Genomic DNA, 7173 nt, shown 5'->3' on the forward strand with positions numbered 1-7173 from the left:
ACCAGGTGTTCACCATATGAATGATTTTTATCTCTATGTATGGGATGTGTATTGAAATATGAAATCTTGTGGTCTATTATTATGATTTGATATATATAGGTTAAACCTATAACTCACCAACATTTTTGTTGACGTTTTAAGCATGTTTATTCTCAGGTGATTATTAAGAGCTTCCGCTGTCGCATACTTAAATAAGGACGAGATTTGGAGTCCATGCTTGTATGATATTGTGTAAAAACTGCATTCAAGAAACTTATTTTGTTGTAACATATTTGTATTGTAAACCATTATGTAATGGTCGTGTGTAAACAGGATATTTTATATTATCATTATTTGATAATCTACGTAAAGCTTTTTAAACCTTTATTGATGAAATAAAGGTTATGATTTGTTTTAAAATGAATGCAGTCTTTGAAAAATGTCTCATATAGAGGTCAAAACCTCGCAACGAAATCAATTAATATGGAACGTTTTTAATCAATAAGAACGGGACATTTCAGTTAAGTCACGAACAACAGTCCACAGTGTTAATATAATTAATTTGGGAAGTAGTTCTGAGACTGTGGTGCCCGATACACCACCTGAAATCAGAGAAGAAGAAGAATCTTACATCTCCTTAGATCTTTCCGAGACTGAAGATATGGCGGACCAAGAACAACCACCTCATCCTCAGACTATGGCACAAAAGTTGAAGGCCACACGAGGGGGCCAAGGCAATTCGATTACTCAACCGAACATCACTCAGCCTTTTCAAATTACAGGGCAGATCCTGAATTTGATTTCTTCTGATTGCCAATTTTATGGCAAGGATACTGAGGATGCTAACGAGCATCTTCGTAATTTTAATGATGTTTGCAATTTGTTTAAGTTGCATGAGGTTGCCGATACTTCAGTCAAGACAAGGCTTTTTCCTTGGACTCTTAAGGGAGAAGCTAAGAGATGGTTAGATAAGCAACCAGAGGGCACGATTACCTCTTGGGAGACTTTGGAGGATAAGTTTTTATCGAAGTTTTTCCCTGCGTCTCGAGCTGCTAGACTTCAAGCTGAAATTTCTCAATTTAGACAAAAGAGCAGTGATACATTGTTTGATGCTTGGGACCGTTTTGCTACTTTGTTACGCTCATGCCCGCAACATGGGTTGAATGATTTACAGAAGGTCCAGATTTTCTACAAAGGTTGTGATATCCCTACTCGTCAGACTATTGATCAAGCCGCAGGTGGTACGTTAATGGATAAGACCGAAGAAGAGGCGCTAGAGATCATTGAAAAGCAAGCTGCTTACTCTCATGAGTGGCATCAGGATCATGAGTCTTTCCATTCAGCTTCAGTTAAGAGAACAGAGACTACAGGTACAGGTGCTTATGATGATTTTGGGTCTATAAGTGCTAAATTGGATTCGTTTGGTAGGAATTTGGAGAAGATGAATAAGGATATTCATGGTATGAAGGTTGGGTGTGAGTATTGTGGGGGTTTACATCTGGGCAAAGATTGTGATGCGGGTTTGACTATGAATCAGAAAGAAGAAATTAATTATATTAGTCAGCAGAATAACAATCAGTTTCAGGGACGTGCTCAGTTTAATAGGAATTTCAACAATCCTTATAATCCGCAAGGTAATCAGGGTTCGAGGTTCCAACCGGGATCTAGTGGAGGATTTCAACAGCAAGCTCCCGGGTATTTTCAGAAACCACAGGCCGAAGAGAAAAAGTCCAACCTCGAAGCTATGATCGAGAAGTTAGTGATATCTCAGACTCAGCTTGTTACTACTGTTACTCAGAACAATGAAAAGAATGACCAAATGTTTCAAAATCAACAAGCAGCTATTCATAATCTAGAACAGCAGATTGGTCAACTTGCTAATAAGAGTAGTGAGAGGAAACTGGGGGAGTTACCGAGCAAGACGGATACTAACCCGAAAAACGGGCATGTTAATGCTATCACCACCCGAAGTGGTTTAGCATACGATCCATCGAGGAAGCCTGACGAGTATGATTTGAGGGTACCGTTAGTTAATGATAGTGAGCAGGTTGTTGAAAATGAACCGGAAGGGGAAAAGGAGCCAGAACAGGTGGCTGAAAAAGTTGTTAAGGAACCGGTTACTGTTGCTGCTAAACCGGTAGTTAGAGAGTATCAACCACCGCTCCCATTCCTGAGGAAACAGCGACTGGAGAAGCTAGAGGCCGAAAAGTCCAAGTTCATGGACTTGATTAAAAAAGTTAATATAAATATGCCTTTTATTGATGTTATTGCAGGTATGCCTAAGTATGCGAGGTTTCTTAAAGATTTGGTGACTAACAGGCAGAAGCTGGAGAACGTGTCTTCAGTCAGGTTGAATGCCGCATGCTCAGCGGTAGTTGCAAACAAGCTTCCCGAGAAGTTTGAAGATCCTGGAAGTTTTACCATTCCTTGTTTACTTGGTAATCTAGATTATATGAGGGCTTTGGCGGATTTGGGGGCTAGCATTAATTTAATGCCTTATTCTATTTACCTTAAGCTAGACCCCGGGGAGTTAAAACCCACGCGTATGGCTGTTCAGCTAGCTGATCGCTCTATTACATTCCCTCGTGGAATCATAGAGAATATGCTAGTTAAGACCGGGTCGTTAGTTTTTTCGGCGGATTTTGTGGTTTTGGATATGGAAGTGGATTAAAGGATTCCACTTATTTTGGGTCGGCCTTTCTTAAATACGGCTAGGTGTATGATTGATGTGTATGGCCAAAAGTTGACCCTTAGGATAGACGATTTGAGTGCAACATTCTCAATCGACCATGATTTAAAATACCCTGGCCACACTGACGATACATGTTATTTTCTTAACACTGTGAATGTCCAATCTGAGTTTTTGCAGGAATTCCCAGAGTTACAGGGTTCAGGAGAGTGCTCATTGGTTGAGATTGATGAAGAGTTGCAGGTTGAGGAGGTGGATCTTTTAACCACCTTGATGGAAAACGGCTATGAGCCGACTGAAGAGGAGTTCAAAGAACTCGAACGTGATGCTAATTACCGGAGCAAGTCTTCAATTGAAGAACCTCCCGAGCTTGAATTGAAGCCACTTCCAGATCATTTGGAATACGCTTACTTGCAGGAGGAATCTAAGCTTCCGGTAATTATTTCTTCTTCTCTTTCAGCAGGTCAGAAAACTGAGCTTGTAACCATGCTAAAGCCCATAAACCGGCCATTGCATGGAAAATTCACGACATCAAGGGTATTAGTCCCTCCTATTGCACCCACAAAATCCTAATGGAGGATAACTCCAAACCTGTGGTGCAACGTCAAAGGAAGTTGAACCCGCACATGCAAGATGTCGTGAAGAAAGAGATCATTAAGCTCCTTGATGCAGGTCTGATTTACCCGATTTCTGACAGTCCATGGATTAGTCCGGTACACTGTGTACCTAAGAAAGGTGGTATGACTGTTACCACCAATGATAAAAATGAGTTAATTTCCACTCGGACTGTCACGGGGTGGCGTGTTTGTATTGACTATCGTAAGTTGAATGACGCCACACGCAAAGACCACTTCCCGCTACCTTTCATGGATCAAATGCTAGAGAGGTTGGCGGGAAACAACTTTTATTGCTTTCTCGATGGTTTCTCGGGCTATTTTTAAATTCCTATCTCGCCCGAGGACCAAGAGAAGACTACTTTCACATGCCCGTATGGCACATTTTCATACCGACGCATGCCCTTTGGCCTTTGCAATGCTCCGGCCACTTTTCAAAGGTGCATGATGGCCATATTCCATGACATGATAGAAGATTGCATGGAGGTGTTCATGGATGACTTTTCGGTCTTCGGTGATACTTTCGATTCATGCCTTCTCAATTTAGAACGGATGTTGGTCAGGTGCGAAAAATCCAATCTTGTGCTCAATTGGGAAAAGTGCCATTTCATGGTTCAAGGGGGCATAGTTCTCGGGTACAAGATTTCTAAAAACGGTATAGAGGTGGATCCCGCAAAGGTTATCGCTATTAAGAACCTTCCACCTCCCACCAATGTTAAGGGTGTTAGGAGTTTCCTCGGGCACGCCGGTTTTTACCGGCGATTCATTAAAGATTTCTCAAAGATTGCTAACCCGATGAATAAACTCCATGAAAAGGACACCCCATGGAACTTCTCCGAAGAGTGCCAAAAGGCATTCGAGCTTTTGAAGGAGAAACTCATCAATGCACCAATCATAATTGCTCCGAATTGGTCTCTTCCGTTCGAGCTTATGTGCGATGCATCCGATTTCACTGTTGGCTCAGTTTTGGGTCAAAGGGTCGAGAAGCATTTCCGACCCATCTATTATGCAAGCAAGACCTTGCAAGGAGCGCAATTTAATTATACTACCACTAAAAAAGAGCTCCTTGCGGTGGTCTTTCGTTTGATAAATTCCGGTCCTACTTAGTCTTGTCTAAGACTATTGTTTTTACGCACCATTCTGCTTTAAAGTACCTTTTTGCTAAACCGGATGCAAAACCCCGACTTCTTAGATGGATCTTGCTTTTGCAAGAATTTGATGTTGAAATTCGGGACAAAAAGGGTGCCGAGAATCTAGCGGCCGATCACCTTTCACGTCTTGAGAACCCCTCCCTTGAGGTTCTCGATGAGACTACTATTCATGATGATTTTCCCGATGAATATCTCATGAAGGTGGAGGAGTGTGAAGACCCTTGGTTCGTTGATTTTGCGAATTATCTAGTTGGTGGATTCTTAGAGAAGGGTTGGTCACATCATAAACGTAAGAAGTTCTTTAGTGACCTTAAGTATTATTTTTGGGAGGACCCTTACCTCTTTAGGCGTTGTTCCGATGGAATGATCCGCCGGTGTGTTTCGGGAGAAGAGTGCGAGCGCATTCTTGTCCAATGTCATTCTGGTCCGACAGGTGGGCATTATGGTCCCCAAGTTACGGGGCGAAAAGTCTTTGAGGCCGGTTTTTATTGGCCTACTATCTTCAAGGATGCCCACCGGATTTGTCAATCGTGCGATGCTTGTCAACGGGCGGGCCAAATCACCCAACGAGACGAGATGCCTCAAAATGTCATCCAAGTTTGTGAGGTTTTTGATATTTGGGGGATTGATTTCATGGGCCAGTTCCCGAAGTCGGATAATAAGCTCTACATTCTTGTTGCTATCGATTATGTTTCAAAATGGGTTGAAGCACAAGCTTTGCCCACTAATGATGCACGGGTTGTAGTTTCATTCTTAAAACAGCTCTTTCTCGGTTTGGTGCCCCGAAAGCTTTAATTAGTGATCGGGGAACTCACTTTTGTAACGCCCAACTTGAAAAGGTGTTGAAACGATATGGGGTAACCCATAAAGTTTCGACATCCTACCATCCTCAAACGAATGGGCAAGTCGAAAACACCAACCGGGCGTTAAAGAGGATTCTTGAGAAAACTATTGGTTCTAATCCTAAGGAGTGGTCGTTTAAGCTCGATGATGCCTTATGGGCATTTAGAACGGCGTACAAAACGTCAACTGGAACCACTCCTTTTCGGTTACTTTATGGCAAAGCGTGTCATCTCCCGGTGGAGATTGAACACAAAGCTTATTGGGCTCTAAAAACGAGCAATCTTGATCTTAAGGAGGCGGGTCGCCTTCGGTTGAGTCAATTGAATGAGTTAGAAGAGCTAAGGCTCGATGCGTATGAGAACTCATTGATTAGTAAGGAAAGAACGAAGAAGTGGCACGATAGTCGCTTGAAGGATCCTAAAGAATTTAAGGAAGGGGATCGTGTGCTTCTTTTCAATTCGAGGTTTCGTTTGTTTCCCGGGAAGTTAAAATCTAAATGGTCGGGACCTTTTGTTGTTCGAAAGGTTTATTCTCATGGGCCGGTTGATTTGGTAAATTCGAAAGGGGAAGAGTTCAAGGTTAACGGTCATCGGTTAAAACACTATGTCGATGGACCGCAAGAGGTGGACGATGAGATTAAACTCATCTTTACCTCTAACGACGTGTAATAATCATGGTTAAAACCATTGTTGTAGAGTTTGTATATTTTTGTGCTTGTTTGACAATATGTGCAATATAATCATGCTTGGATTTTTGTTGGGGTTAGTTTGGTGGTTTTAGGTTGAGAAAATGGGATTTAAAGGTTTAAAAATACGAAATTCTGGTGTACCAGCACATGGAGCGCCGCTCCAGATCATGGCGCGCCGCGCCACTTTGAGACACCTGATGTACCAGATATTGAAAAAAGCTCGACATGATTTTTCAGTTAATAGGAGCGCCGCGCGACATTTCGGAGCGCCGCGCGGATACCTTGCGCGCCGCGCAGCTTGCTGGAGCGCCGCGCCAATTCCTGTCGGCCAGCTGTTTTCTTTTATAATTAAAATCAAACCCGAATTTTTACATCCACACAATTAGAAACGGGTTGGTAGCTGTATTTACCCCAATTCCTTTTATTCTTTTCATTCATAACATCTCTTTAACACTTACAAACACTTTGATTTTCAAAACCCTAAATCTCAAAACTTTGATTTCTTGTTTCAATTAACTTCAATCTTTCAAGAATGGCTCCCACCAAGGTCCGAATTTGTTTCTTTCTAACTAATTTCATCTTATTATGTGTAATTGTTTGTTTAATTTTTGAGTATCATGATGAATTAGTGTGGGGTTGCTTTAATTTGGGTTATGTGATTCAATTAGTCATGGGTTTTGTTAGATTATCATTGTATGCTTTGATTTCATGATTAATTTTGTGTTTTTGGAAAGTTTAACATGAACCTAGGGTTTGTAGGTTTAAAAATCCGAATTTTGTAAGTGAGAAAGGGGATATTTGCTTGAAGGTGTGGTAGTTCTTGAATTGTTCATGTGTTTTTGAGCTAGTGTGGGGTTGTGTCCATATGGGTGGGTCAAATTGTTTTGAATGACTTGAGCTATATTGTTCTAATTATGTGTAATGCCATGCTAGTAAGGATTAAACATATGATTTTGAATTGTGATGAAGATTTTGTTAATGGTTGTTGGAATTGGTAAAAGTTGCAAACATGATGAAGTTTATTGGATTGTTGGAATCTAAATGAGTGATAAGTAATCATGTTTGTCATGTTTTGGGTTATGTTGATTTATGATTATGGTTCATGAGTTGTTTTGTTTTAAGGGATAATGTGGCTTGGTTGAGAGTGTAGTTTTTGACATTTTTTTTTCCAAGTATTATTTGTTAACTTGGAGATTGTTTTCAAAAGTG

At 41.1% G+C, this 7173-nt stretch overlaps 1 non-coding gene across 1 annotated transcript; it reads right to left on the reverse strand.

Annotated features, from left to right (window-relative positions):
• Positions 1–1033: 1033 nt before the first annotated feature.
• LOC139860904 (small nucleolar RNA R71) lies at positions 1034–1140 on the reverse strand. Its single transcript, XR_011763531.1, has one exon. It is a non-coding gene; the product is annotated as a small nucleolar RNA R71 (small nucleolar RNA).
• Positions 1141–7173: the final 6033 nt, after the last annotated feature.

Source organism: Rutidosis leptorrhynchoides, chromosome 7 (genome assembly GCF_046630445.1).
Source record: "Rutidosis leptorrhynchoides isolate AG116_Rl617_1_P2 chromosome 7, CSIRO_AGI_Rlap_v1, whole genome shotgun sequence".
Lineage (NCBI taxonomy): Eukaryota > Viridiplantae > Streptophyta > Magnoliopsida > Asterales > Asteraceae > Rutidosis > Rutidosis leptorrhynchoides.